Below are 17,103 nucleotides of genomic sequence, written 5' to 3' on the forward strand. Positions count from 1 at the left end.
ATCACAAAGATTGGTGTTTCCAATTATGATAAAAATAGTAAAAAAAAAAAAATAGGTAAGATATAGAAAAACAGAGTTTAATGTCGCCATAAGGCTTGTATAATATTAACTATAATGCAGTTTGATTAAGAGATACAATAAAAGATATAAATGTCATCTTAAGGTATATTTAAAATAAAAATATAATTACAATATAACAAAAAAATAGAATCATATTATTGCCACCATAAGGAAAATAGATTAATAATTATAAATAAATTGAAGATTGCATTACAGACTTAAATGTCACCATAAGGTATATAATATTAATAGTAATACAATATAGCATAGAGGATAAAACCCAGAGCTTAATTTCGCACTAAGGCTAATATAATATAAATTATAATACAATTTAACTTAGAGATACAATCTCAAAGTTAAATTGAGGTCTCAATAATGTATATATAAAATGTTTATTAAATCAAAAACACTATCACAAAGATGATTTTCACTGGTATATATATCAGGGCTTGAATTAACGTAAAAAAGTCTAATCGCGATTTTTTTGTTGCTCGTAACCCTCCTCCACTCCCGCCGGAGGGGAGGGGGCATTATTTATTTTAACTTATTTATAATAACATATATAATAAGTATCATTTTTCCATAAGATGTCATAATATTTACGTTCAGCGGTTGTAAAGTAGCTTTAGTTATAATTTATATTGTTACTATTATTATATTGCATTAAATCTAACGGCTGTATTTTTGTAAAATCAATGAACTTGATATAATCTTCTTTTAATTAATTGTTTCATTTTCTATTTTATTTACATACTTTAAACTGTTTAAAACAACTAGAATGTTTAATTTTCTATAAATTTTTAACAGTAAAAAAAATTATTTAAAACTCTAACAAAACAATCAATAAATTTAAAACAGTTAAAAAAACTATTAAAAATGACGAAAACATTATCGTGATAAAATGTTAAAACTTAACATTTTCACGAAAACCCGCACAATCACAAACAAGAATGATAATTAAATTCTTATTACGTAAGTTTTCTTAAATTTCTAAAAATTTATTATTTATTTGCCTTACAAATGCGATATTTTGAGGTCATTTTCTGTAAATAGCCTTTTGGAAATATATATTATTAACTATTTCCTTTTTTTTCTTTTATTTTTTAGGTTGTAGTTTAATTACTAGTACTATAAATACATACTAAGTCAGTATTAAATTATATGAGGCTTAAAGCTATATATATTTATATTAAAATAATCAATTCATTTCCATTGAATTAGTCATCAAAAGACAACTTTGTTGCATTCTTGTTCTCGTTTATATATATATATATATATATTAAAAACAACTATCTGAGCGTTTTTCAACCTTCTGTTTTATTACATAAAATCGTATATAAATACAAAGTTATAATTCCCATGACAATTATAAAACAACAATAGTCATTAAAAACCATAAATGAATGCGTGACTTTCATCACGTTTATCTACGTGACTTTTACTACATATACGTAATAATTTTAATTCACCAACTTTAATAGAACAAACTTAGGAATTAGTTTTTAGCAACTTTCAAATTAAATTTAGATTAAAAATGGCATTTCAAGCACAAGTAAAAGAGTTAAAGAAGAGACAACACTGTTGTTATGATCCTTTCCAACACCATAACAAAAAACAATATAAAACCTTGAGGGCAAACTAGTCGGCAAGTAGCTATGTATCCCTTAAAACTTATGGCTAGAGCAAAATTATGTGATACTTGCCGAAAGAGGATCACTGGCTTACCTTCCGAAATAGGATTATGTGATGATAAAAATTCTGCAAATTGTATTACAGAGTCAGATTCTCAAGGCAGTTCCAGATCTCAAGATATTTGTAGTGACAAGGGAGATGAAAATTATCAGTGCCAGGAAGTAGAAATTTCTATTTTTAATTAATCCTTGTCGTTATTGGGTGATTCACCCTTGGATAAACGCAAGCTGCAAACTGTTCAAAGTTATATTCCGGAGAAAAAGAAAAAGCTTAAAAAACTTGTAAAAAGGAAGTTAGACCTTTTATCTACTAATTCAGATGAAATTGATACTTTAGAGGATGATGAATATGAAGCAACTAAAAAAAACACATGTGCTAATGACATTGTTAAAGTGCTTCAGGATAAGTATAAATCAACACAAAGTAAGAGTGAAAAGATCATGATTTTGACAATATTTATTGCTCAATGGAGTAATCGAAAAGTGATGAGAGAATTTAATTGTTCGCATCGACTTGTATCTCAAGCAAAAGAAGTTTTAACAACCAAAGGTGTTTTATCTACTCCTAACCCAAAAAAAGGGAAATCACTACCTGTACATGTGAAAGATATGGTAAAAGAGTTTTATTAGATTAGTTTTAAGTAATTTAAAGGAAATTTATCAATTAATTTTAGAAAAGTATCCAAATATCAGAATTGGGTTTTTGAAGTTTGCAGAGCTACGTCCAAAAGAATGTGTCATTGCAGGAGCAAGTGATACTCACTGTGTGTGTGTATGTACCATTCATCAAAATGTTAAACTCATGATAGTCGGATCATATATGGATGATTTACAACTAGAAGATGAACTAGAAACCCTTATTAAGAACTACAAACATGCTTTGGCAAAAATCCAATGCAATCCTTCCTTGCCAGTATGTCCTCTAGGCGAGTGTAAAAATTGCCCTGGAGTTGCTATGCTAAAGGAACGGCTGTTGCAATGCTTTGAAATTAAAGGAGTTGAAGAAATTGAGTTTAAACAGTGGACTACAACAAAAAGGTCCCAGCTTCAAACCTTTATACAGTTCACTGATGAATTTATTGAAAGATTTTTAGGGAGTTTGAAAACACTTACTAGGCATGATTTTATTGCTCAAGAGCAGGCAAAATATTTAGACTGGAAGAAAAACAATTTATCAGATGGAGAGTTTCTGGTTATTGGTGATTTTTCAGAAAATTATGCATTTGTTATACAAGATGCAGCACAGGGATATTAATGGACAAATAATCAAGCAACTTTACATCCTTTTATTTTTTATTATAAATTTGAAGGAAATTTATGTCATGGAAGTTATGTGCTGCTTTTGGAATGTAATATTCATGACACAATTGCAGTTCATCTTTTTCAACGTAAACTAATTAATTTTTTAAAAGTGAAATTTGAGGTATTAAAAATAACATATTTTAGTGATGGCTGTGCAGCACAATACAAAAACTGCAAGAATTTCATAAATATGTGCTATCACAAAGAGGATTTTGGTATTCCAGCCGAATGGCATTTCTTTGCCACAAGTCATGGTAAGGGCCCTTGTGATGGAGTTGGAGGAACTGTTAAACGTGAAGCAGCAAAAGCAAGCTTACAACGTCCATACCATGACCAAATAAAGACCACTTATCAATTATATACTTTTGCTAAAGAAAATATCGATGGAATTTCATTTGAATACCTCACTGCAAATGATTGGCAAATCGAATCCACAATATTAAAGGAAAGATTTTCGAATGCTAAAACGATTCCTGGTACCCAAAAACTTCATTGCTTTAAACCATTATCCACGAATGAACTTCAAGTACAAGATTATAGTTCCAGTTCTGTGTCTAGAATTGAAAAAATTACATCACAGAATGTTTGCCTGCTCAACTTCAGTTCAATTACTGGTTACATGGTTGTAGAGTATGATGAACATTGGTGGATAGGTTGTGTGTTGGAAAGCAATCCAGAAAAAAGAGAAGTAACCATGAACTTTCTTCACCCTCATGGTCCAAGTCAACTTTTCTCCTTCAAAGATCCTCCAGATAATTTTACTGTTGATTTGAATGATCTTTTGCTAGCAGTCGAACCCAAAACTACAACTGGTTGGTCATACTTTATTACTTCTAAAGAGTCTGAAGGAGCAACCAAAGCACTTAACTTGCATCGTTGTTAAATACTATAGCTTTTTTAATTTATTATTAGCAAATATGTATTGCAATGGCAATGGTGTAAATATTATACTGCATTCAGAACTGCACTGCTATGTAGCTAAAACTGCTAAATAAAGCATTTTTGTTACTTTTCAACTAGGGCCTACATTCAATAAATTACCTAGGGCCTACATTCAATAAATTACCTTAAAATACTGTATAATTTCAAGGTATTTAAATATTAAATTTTTAGAACCTACTTATACTTTAATATTATTCCCAAAGCTGTTTATGGGAATCCCAAAAAGATTTTTTCATGGGACAACCACAATAAAAAAAGCAATCTGTAAAAAAAAAAATTATGACTTTTGACCTTTGCCATCGATCAAAGGTCAAATGACCAAATGACCAATAACTTTTTTTTTATTGAACTTATCACTTTTTTTGTATAGACACAAAGTTGTTCGTCTAAGCAAGAGCTTAGACGTTTGCCACCAAAATCAACTTCCTAAGTGTAATAGCAAAAAAGTTGTGACGTTTTAAATAACCAAGGTCAAGTGAAAAGGTCAAAACTTTGAACTGTCATATCTCAAAAAATAATTGACCTAAGTCAAAAAAAATTTAAATGTTTTTTTTCTGTCCATATGCCCAACATGTGAGCCAATTTTCATCAAAATCCAAGTCGGTGATGTCAGATGGGTGGTTCCACTTAACGTGGAATGCCCCCTTTATGATTTAAGAGAGCCATTATAAATTTTACAAACAATTTTACAAAGTAAACTCTTACCTAAAGGTTTAACCATACATGAATTATTAACAGACTTAAAACCACAACAACAAACCTTAACCCTATTTTCTAAAAAAATGAAAATTAAAAAATAGCTCTTATATTCGTACTTTGTGGACAACTAAAAAGAAGATTGTGGTGAAGAACTACTTGTGCAATCAGCATCCCCTGAATATTCTCGGCTATCAACCGGAATAAAATTTAATATTTCCATTTGCTTTGTATATTACAAAATTTCATATGCTTTGCTTTACAATTATAGGTCTGGTTCCGTAAAAAAAAAGGAATATAATTAGTATATACTGAACATATAAAATAATATGTATGTATATATATATATATATATATATATATATATATATATATATATATATGTATGTATATATATATATATATATATATACATATATATATGTATATATATACATATATATATATATATATATATATATATATATATATATATATATATATATATATATATATATATATATATATACATATATCAGGCCTTGTTAAGAAGCGCTACGCAGCTCGCATTTTGCTTGCGAAAAGGCGATTTGCCTACGCGTTCAGCAGTTTTGCGCTACGCAAAAACTCATATCTTTTAGAATATTTAAATTATCTTTTGATTAATGTTAACGTGACGTTTATTCAGAAGAAATAAAGTCGTAAGTTAAAGCATTTAACCGCAATTGTAAAATAATAGACTTTTTTGTTAAAGAAACAGTTTGTTTCATAATTTTTTTTTTATTATTAAAAATTAGTTAAAAAAAAAATTGTTTTAAGTTTTATCTTAAGGAATTAAATATATAAATTCCTTTTAAATATAAAAATTATTTTTAGTCATAATAAGTTTAAAAAATGCACGATTTATTTTGATGTAAATATTTTATTAATAAGATATTTTGTTTATTGTTAATTCAATAACGTAAAGTTTTGATGATGTTCATTTCATTTATGAAAATAAATTATGATCACGAACATGTTATCGGTAACTGATAAATAACAAAAAAAAACTTTATTGTTTAAAAACATTATTAAAAAGAGTTCACAAATTAAATAAGAAAAAATGTATTAACAGTTAATAAATTAACCAAAAACCAAATAAAAAATCATTAGAAAATAAACAAATATTTTACGTTTCATGAAAAAAATACTTTTTTCAAAATAAAATTTAGTTCATATTTGAAAAAAATAAAAAATAAAATTTTTTTAATAAGAACTTAGATTTTATTTGTAACTTTTATTATAGTGAGAAAAAAACAAACTGTTTGTATGATTTTTAACGCGTTAATAAAATAACTTTAATTACAATGCGGTACTTGAAAAGACGCTAGTGACGCAATATAACTTCTAACGATGCAAAATATATTTGCTGAGTTGAGTTACTTAGAAATGCCCTAGCGTTTTCGCTACGCAGCGAAATCTCGAAACAATGCTTTATATATATATATATATATATATATATATATATATATATATATATATATGATTATATAAATATATATATAAATATATTTATATATATATATATATATGTATATATACATATTTATATATATATATATGCATATATATATTTATATAAGTGTATATATATATATGTATATAATATATATATATATATATATATATATATATATATATATATATGCATATATATATATATATATACATATATATATATATATACATATATATATATATATATATATATATATATATATATATATATATATATATATATATATATATATATATATATATATATATATATATATATATATATATACATATATATATAATTAATTAGTAAAAAACACTTATCTAACTTTTATCTTCGACTTAAAGTTTCACCATTGCTGGATTATCAGGAAGAGTTACTAAATATATATATATATATATATTTGTAAATATACATACATATATATATATATATATATATATATATATATATATATATATATATATATATATATATATATATATATATATATATATGTATACAATAATATAAGATAATATAAGAACTCTTCCTGATGATCCAGCAATGGTGACACTTCAAGTAAAAGATAAAAGTTAGATAAGTGTTTTTTACTAGTTTATTATTGCTTTGTTCTTTAAGAATATTGAGCACTCTATTTGTAAAATACACTAACATAATTTACATATATAATAATATATATATATATATATATATATATGTATATATATATATATATATGTGTGTGTGTGTATATATACATATATATATATATATACATATGTATATATATATATATATATATATATATTATATATATATATATATATGCATATATATATATATATATATATATATATATTTATATATATATATGTATATAATATATATATATATATATATATATATATGTATATATATATATATACATATATATATATACATATATATATATATATATACATATATCTATATATATATATATATATATATATATATATATATATATATATATATATATATATATATATATATAAATATATACACAAAAATGGGCCCAAAAAATGGTCCTCCCTGACTTCGGAGGTCGGGGTACGGGGTCAAAACCCTGCTAAAAACTTTCTCCCCCTCGAAGACTACCCCTATGCCAAATTTCATCGAGATCGGTCCGGCGGTTTGGAATTCTATAGAGAACAAACAAACACACACACAAACACTTTTTTTTTTCACAAATATTTAAATTGGCTTAACTGATATCTGTACACGAAAATGAGCCCAAAAAATGGTCCCTCCTGACCCCGGGGTCAGGGGGGCCAATTTTTGAGCCCCTTCGACCTCGGGGATCGGGGTACGGGGTCAAAACCCAGCTTAGAACCTTCTCCCCCTTGAGGACTACCTTCATGGCAAATTTCATCGAGATCGGTCTGGCGGTTTGGATTTCTATCGAGAACAAACAAACACACACACAAACACACATTGCCCATTATATATACCTAGCTGGAGTTACCCGGCGTTGCCCGGGCCAATATTTAAACTGGCTTACCTGATATCTGTACACGAAAATGGGCCCAAAAATGGGCTCAAAAAATGGTCTCTCCTGACCCTGGGGTCAGGGGGGCCTATTTTTGGTCCCCCCTTACCCCGGGGGTCGGGGTACAGGGTCAAAACCCAGCTAAGAAACTTCTCCCCCTCGAGGACTACCCCCATGCCAAATTTCATCAAGATCGGTCTGGCTGTTTGGATTTCTATAGAGAACAAGCAAATAAACACACACATTGCCCTTTATATATATTAAGATATATATATATATATGTATAACATATTTATTTATATATATATACATGTATATATATATATATATATACATATATATATTTTTATAAATATATACATGTATATAAAAATATATATAAATATGTATATAAATGTATATATATACATATATATATATATATATATATATATATATATATATATATATATATATATATATATGCATATATATATATAAGTGTTTATATATATATATATATATGTTTGTGTGTGTGTATATATGTAAATTAATATATATATATATATTTATATATATATATATATATATATATATATATATATATATATATATATATATATATATATATATATATATATATTCCCATATGGCACAACTTCCTTGGGCCATTATTGGGCAATTATTGGCTACTATATGGGGCAAATATTGGGGGCAAACATTGGGCAAATATTGGGAAGCACAAATTGGGTCTTTAATGAGCAAATATCGGCAGATTATTAGATAAATAATGGCTCCAATATTGGGCCAATAAGGGTTTAAAATTGCTAACAACAGCCCAATTTTGTTAAGCAAATGTGCAACACCGACCAAACCTTGGTATAATGTTGGAGAATAATGGCATGTTATTGAATACTTATACTCTGCACTTCATGATATCTTTTTTTATCATGCATAAACACGATTAACAATAGTTATTGTCATATTCAATAGCAAATTGGCATTACATTAATGTACGGTCTTTATAAAGTTATAGGTATCATAATGATTATTGAATCTTTAAAATAATATGATCTATAATAATATTTAATATATAAAATATATATAATATATATAAAATATAAAAAATATATAAAATATATATATAAAATATATTAATATATATATAATATTATAATATATAATATTATAATATATAATATTATAATATATAATATTAATATATATATAAAATATATTAATATATATAATATATAAAATTTTATATACTTTTAGTTTTTTTATTTTTATAATTTTATATACTATTTTATTAAACTTTTATAATAGGTATTAGAATTTATTCACTGTCTTATTTAAATAAATTAGACTGGAGCTGTATATTATAATGATTGAAATTATTCACTGCCTTATTTAAATAATTTATCTTTAATCTTATTTAAATAATTTATTTTCTTTATTAAATAATTTATCTTTAGTTTAATTATGACTAATATTATTATCAGTAATAAATAATAATTTATGTATTAGTGTTAAATATAATTATCACCTAAATAGTATAAAAAGTATATTCATACTCTGTTTTATTCATACTTTATTTATTAACCATTTATTTAGAAATTAAAACTGTACGACTTTCATAATTGATGATATTAAAAGTACAAGTAAGATTAAAATAAAACAGATTTAAAAAAATCAATAATTTTTTGTCAGTAAAGTAAAAATTTATCGACTTTTTTGACTCTCTTCTTGAGCTTTTTTTAGTCCATCTCTGTTAATAGACCCTGACAGCCATTTGGAAAGTAATTTGTCTAGTTGATTAGCTGTTAATTTAGGATAGTCTTTTCTTACTGCATCTCCAAAATAAAATGTGCAATAATAAGCAGATGGAAAGAAATTTTTGATTCTTAAAAAGATTGTAATACAAATATTTATAATATAATATTTACGATGATTATAATGATAATGTTGATGATGATGACTACGACAATGATGATGATGAGAATTTAAGTTTTATCTTATACATAACTTTTTTTATTAAAAAAATTTTATTTATAAGTTTGCTTACCATATATCACACTTTTTGCCCCAACTAGACAACCAAACTCTACTTTTCCTTTTCTTCCTGTAAAGTTATAAAGCATTGATAGTTTTGCTGTTAAAATTTTCTTAGCAATTTTTCTCAAACATTCATCACTTCCTCCAATTAGGGACAAAAAAAGTAACCTATAAGAAAGTAAACATTTATCATTGGCTATTGCTTTTGAAAATGACTTTACTAAAATATATATATATGTTATTATATATGAAGTCAATTCGAAATGGAAAAAATATACAAATTCAAGTTCTTAATTTTAAAAAAATGTACATTTTTATATTCTTTATATTATATAATGATAATATAAGACTTACTGCATTTTATCGGCATTCATTATCTTCCAGAGAAATCCTATTGAACTCTTAGAGTTTATCTATTTCTTTTAATGGAAATATAAAGTTTTTTTGAAGATTTCCACTTGTTATATGATCAAGAGACACTTGCTTTTGGCGTTGCGCACGTAACTCTCACTTAATTTAATACAACTGTTTAATCACACTGTGAAAATATGGTCGAACAGCATCAGCCACAACTTGTTTTACTAAATCAGGAACTATCCAAAAACAATAAGTTATATTTATAGGTTATACTATATAAGAATAAAATTTCAGATGCTTTGTAGTTATAAAACCTATTTTATTTCATCTTAAAGTCGGTGAACCAGACAGTGGGAATTTGGGTTCAAAATTTTTTAATATACTATTTCTTGTTTACAACTTTACTGTTCTCAATTACATCTTAAGTTTCTTAATTACAACTTTACTGCTCTCGATTAAATCTTATGTTTTCTTAATTACATATTATGTTTCGTACATACAACTTTACTGCCCTCAAATACATCTAATATTTTCTTAATTTTAACTTTACTGTTCCCAATTATATATAACGTTTCTAAATTACAAGTCACACATATGTGGAACCATAAACGTTAAGCTGCAAAAAAAGAATAAAAAAAGCCCCTCCAACTTATCAGAGCACCAGGAACCATACAAAAATTAATATTTTGTAACTTTCAAAAAGGGTCTATTTTCAAACTCCATAATTGTTGTTTAAAAGAAAATCTCTTTGCAAATATATTAGAACAATACATAAATGCTGAAATATTATTCTAAATGCAAAACTTACGAATTGCAGATGTGATACTTGTGCTAGAACTAGCTGGCAAAGGTTTATCAATTCGATCTATGAAAGTGGTGGATGTCAACTGTTGACGTGGGGGTGGTGGAAGGAGTGATACCAAATGTTCACTATCTGATGATTCAGAACTAGAATTTTCTGATTGGCTGATTGACGATTTTATATTATTTTTGATTTTTGATCTTTCTTTTTTTTTTCTTTTTTTCAATTGCTATGCAAGAATCCTAAAATTGCAAACAAAATATTAATAAAATTGACTTCAAATGTAAAAACAATAATAAAAATTACAAATTCTCAACTTTCTAATATTGCTAACTTTCTAATAGAATTATAATATTGCATTTAGAATTTGAACACTCTAAAAATATACAATAAATATGATATACTTTACCATTGTGATTACTGTTTTTTCCTTATATTTAAATCTTCTTTTATTTCTGAACAACTTGAAGAGAAATCTGTGTGGTGCAAAGATTTAGCCTCTGTCTTTTTCAAAAAAAACTTTATTCTTTATAATTATATTATTATTTATAAAGAAATATAAATAAATTGTGAAATTCACTGTTTTTATTAGAAATAAAAAATCAAGAGAAAGTCAAACCGCAAGAAATAGAGAGGTAGTCAAACCGCGTATGCACTTGCTCTCTTTAACACACCCTTCCTCCCTCATACATATTCATACATTTTTAAGTAACCCCTATCCCCCCATACCTGCGTATGTCTTATATAGTTTTGCCCGTTGTGTAGCACCAATTCCCTGAGGCCAATAACATATAGCTGATTCTTGTATTAACCAGCAATCAGACACCACTGCCATTCTATCCTCAAATTTGAGTAAATAATACATTACTGAAATTAAAAGATCACCATAAAAATCAGTTTTAATAATAAATTAATTCATCATCATAATTTAACATCATTCATCATAAATGTAATGAAAATTAAATCAATTACAGGTTTTAACAGCATAGAGTACTAATATGAAAAAGTCATAATAAAAGTACAAAAACGCATTTAAGTGTATTTAGTATCTTATTAGATGTGCAGTTTTTTTAAATAACTTTTTAAATTTTTTTTATGTTAAACTTCAAAATTTTGTTTTAAATAAGTTTATTTATAAGTTTCATTCTTGTAATAATAATAACAATTTTTTATGTTCCTATGTTGTACAAAAACCACATCTTATCAAATACTAATATCAATATAGAAATAAGGGCATAATACAAAAAGTTAGTAGTTAGAGGAATACAAACAAAATTGGAATTGTATGGTAATATCGCATACTTTTTCTGAATTTCATCTGTTGTGGCAGATTTAAACTAACATGATAAATAAGAGACCTTTACTATAATTATTATGATGAATTTATAACAATTGTTTGTTATAAATTCATCATAATAATTTTTTTCATTCAACTTTTTTCCATCTATTGAATTTAAATCCAGCATATTTAACTCAGAATCGTTATCAGATTTGGAATTATCATAACTTGGAGAGAAATGATCCATTAAATGTTAATTACAAACACCATAGTCATCTTTTTGCTCCACAATGTCATTAAAAGGATAGCAGCCATGAGATTTTACACTATTTATTTTTAAATCTGTATTATTATTCGAGAAAAAAGATTCTATATCAATATCGCACATAATTTTGTTAACAGATTTAATTATTTTTCTTCTCTTTGACTAATAAAATGGCACATCATATTTTTCTCTTTCACTCATGGTAGTACTTGCGGAAGGTTTCCTACAATTTTTTGAAAATAAAGCAATCAACACGTTAGAAATAAAATCCACCGTTAAAAATAAAATCATTTTTCAGATACGTAGATGATAGCCACGCAAGATTTACAAATAAAGATAATGCCATCTGCTTTCAACATGTATTAAATAGTCAACATCATGCCATCAAATACACAATTGAATTGGAAGATGAAAACAAAAGATTAAATTTTTTAGACATCCAAATAACCAATAATCAAAAAGGTAATTATGATTTTAACATAAATCGAAAAAAAGCATTAACAAATATTTAGGTAAAGCCCAATTCAAACCACGATCCAAAAATCTAAGAAGGATTATTTAAATAATTTATTCATAGAGCTTTATCAATTTGTTCTGAAAAGTTTTTAAATAAAGAAATCGATTTCCTAATAAATGTGTTTGCTGAAAATGGATACGAAAAGTAAAAATTACAAGATCTTGCAAATGTTGTTTTAAAAAAATGAAACTCAAATAATGAAATAATTTTATCTAACAACGAAGCAACCATGCCAACTATATCACTACAGTGGATCCCAATGTTATCACCAAAACTTTGAAAAATCTTTAGGAAAGCAGTCTACAGGGCAGTCTTTAAATATAGTGCAAATCTTAAATTTTTGCTAACTTCATGCAACAAAACAAAATCATTATTAGTATGATTAATCAGTATAGTATTAGGTATACTCTGGGATGGCATCAAATAGCCATCCCAGAGTATACCTAATAGAATGCGAGTGTGAACAAAAATACATCGGCGAAACAAAAATGAAAATAGCAACAAGAACAAAACAACATCAAAAAAATGGTTTTGAAGAAAAATTAGAACAATCTGCAATTGGGCATCATAAAATTAAATGTTCATGCAGTATAAAATAGGATCAAGTAAAGACATTAAAAGTAGAACCTAAATTTGAAAGAAAAGTTCGAGAAGCAATTGAAATTCAGTTCAACAAATGCGGACCTAAAAATTGAGGTATGAATTTAGATGATGGTCAATATGTTAAAAAGCAATTCTGGACGCCATATTTTTTATACCTACGTAATATTAAAGAAGCCCAATTAAAGTAAAATTTAAAGAAGCCATTAAAAAGTGATGTTACCATTTGTTTGTAATTTAATTTAATTAATAATTTGTAATTAAAGCTGAAGATGCTAGTATCAATAATCTTGCGAAAATTTGTTAGATAAAAAAAAAATATTAGTATTGAGAGAATTCATATTTATTGATGTTCATATATTAAATATATATTTATATATATATATATATGTATCTATATATATATATATATATATATATATATATATATATATATTTATTTAATGATGTTCATATATTAATTATATATTAACTATATATATATATATATATATATATATATATATATATATATATATATATTTATATATATATATATATATATATATATATATATATATATTATATATATATATATATATATATATATGTATATATATATATATATATATTTATCTATTTATTTATTTATTGATGTTCATATATTATTTATATGTATATATATATATATATATATGTATATATATATGCATTTATGTATATATATATATATATATATATATATATATATATATATATATATCTATATATATATATATATATATATATATATATATATGTATATATGTAGTATACGTATATATATATATATATATATATATATATATATATATATATATATATATATATATATATATATATATATATATATATATATGTACATATATACTTTAAAGTATTTCTTTATTTTAAAAATGTATATATATATATACATTTTTTTAAATAAAAAAAATTCTTCAAAGAAATCACAGCTTATGTTACAATAGAAAATTCAATTAAATAAACTATAACCAATATTTAATAGTGTTAGCGATAATAATTAATAATATCAATTGTGCAATAGTAAATTAAGTTATTTAAAACAAAAACAGAAAAATTATTTCAGAAAACTAGAAAACAGATAAACTTTATAAAGATGTCTTTTTGCAATTGTTTGAAAATATTTGTTAAAAAGCTATAATGTTTAAAATTGCAAACCTAATAACACCAGTTTTATAATAAACAAATTTAACATTTTGCTATTTTTATAAATATTTTATTGCAAAAACTTGTTTTGGATTTTAGTGAAAGAAGCAGGGAGCTCCAGTAATAAAACTAATTAACTTCTATTTATTACATTTTTTTAAATAAAAACGATAAAATAAGTTCGATGAATATATTTAGTTACTATATATATATATATGTATATATATATATATATATATATATATATATAAATATATATATATATATATATATATATATATATATATATATATAAATATATATATATATATATATATATATATATATATATATATATATATATATATATATATATATACATATATATATATATATATATATATATATTTATATATATATATATATATATATATACATATTATATATATATATATATATATATATATATATATATATATATATATATATATATTTATATATATGTATATGTATATATATTTATATATATGTATATGTATATATATATTATAAACAGTGTCGAAAACAAAAAAAGAAATAGTGTCGCAAATGAATTTAATAAAAAGTGTCAAAAACAAAAAAAGGGAATAGTGTTAAAAATGAACTTAATTAATAGTGTCAATAACAAAAAAAAAGGAATAGTGTTGATAATGATTTTATGAATAGTGTCGAAAACAAAGAAAAGTAGTAGTGTTGCAAATAGTTAAAATGGAATAGTGTCGCAAACAGTTAATTATAGCAATTGCTTACTCGTTTTGCTTATCTTTATAGCATAAGGCTTTTACAGAAAAAAACAAACAAAGAATAATGAAAGAAAACATAGCAACATAACCCCAAACCCTCAGTTGATGTAGCAGCACTCCTTTGCTGCAGTCCCCGGCAAAAAACTATTTAGTATGACATCAGACATGTTCTATAAACATTTATAGTTATTATTATTTTTTTATATTTTGCTACTATTCATTAAACTCCTGTAGAACATTATTCCTTTTTTCTTTTTTCTACACTATTCATTTGCGACACTGTAACTTTTTTTTGTTTTAGTAAAATTTGGATTTCTCAGAAAAGACATTTGCGATCCTTGTGAAAGGTTAAGACAGCTGAATCCAATTTAAAAATATGAAAAAATAAAACTTAGACAGCTGAATCTAATACTAATGCTAACACCTCTAACAAGCTTTAGACTCAACACAAGCTGCACAAAAAAAATGCTGTTTTTAATATTAATATTACTAAAGCTTCTCACGCCGCCAAAAAAATACGTGGAGGCAGCTGTAATGTGTATGGATTTTGAGAAAATCTTGCCCCTGGAAATGGCCAAAAATGTAATAAAAGACAACTCTGGTTACAAAATTTTTTCATCAATGAAACTGTTACTGACTGTGCACGAATGTATCTTTACGGTAAAAATTTTGCTGCAAAGAGAGAAAAGTTGTTTCTTGTTATTGTCATTGAAGTTGTTTCTTGTTATTCCCAAATTAAACGCCCAGTATTTATTTGCATATTTGCAAAGAAATGTATAAAGTAGTGGGGCAAAAATATCTAAAATACTTCACAAGTTATAAGAGTTTTTGTAACATCCCTTGAGTGAATATGTTTATAAATTTACAAGTTATGAACTAGGTAGTCTTAAGTTTCTTAAATAGTTAGTTTAAAATAATTAATTTTTTAAGAGTTTTTTACCAAGAAAAAAAAATCACTCAAACTAAATATTGTAAGCTGAAAAGTGAATGGAATAAAAGTTTAGTATATAAAATATACCTTGGTTCAGTACCAACATCTATTGCTTTTGTAGCGAAAAGACAGACTAACATGGTTAGACTCAATTATTCTTTTCATTTTTGCATTGGCATATATTGAAGGTGAGTCATTCACCATGCACCCTATATAACTCAGTTAGTTCGTAGCGTCAATGCTGTAAAAAAAATCAGATTATTTTTTTAATTGAATGATTTTCATTAGTATGTTTCATTATTCTAATGATAGTGTTGTTTTTCTTAAATATGTAAAAACTTTTTGTTCATATATGCAATCAGTTTTAAAAAACAATACAAACAAATTAAGAAAATTAAAATAATAATAAATAATAAGTTAATAATAAGTTAAAAATATTAAACTTAATAAGCTAATCTAATAGAAATTACTTCATTTCCATTGTAGATAAAACAACCCAATCCATCTTTCTCATACTGATGGGTCCTCAATTTCATCTCATTTAAACTAATAACTTACAGCCAACCTATGCCTAATTCAAAATTTCAGGATATTATCAAGACTTTTAGAAAAAAAGTTTGGATTTTTCAAATTATTTTTATTCTTTAACTGACCA

Source organism: Hydra vulgaris, chromosome 01, assembly GCF_038396675.1.
Source record: "Hydra vulgaris chromosome 01, alternate assembly HydraT2T_AEP".
Taxonomy (NCBI): Eukaryota; Metazoa; Cnidaria; class Hydrozoa; order Anthoathecata; family Hydridae; genus Hydra; species Hydra vulgaris.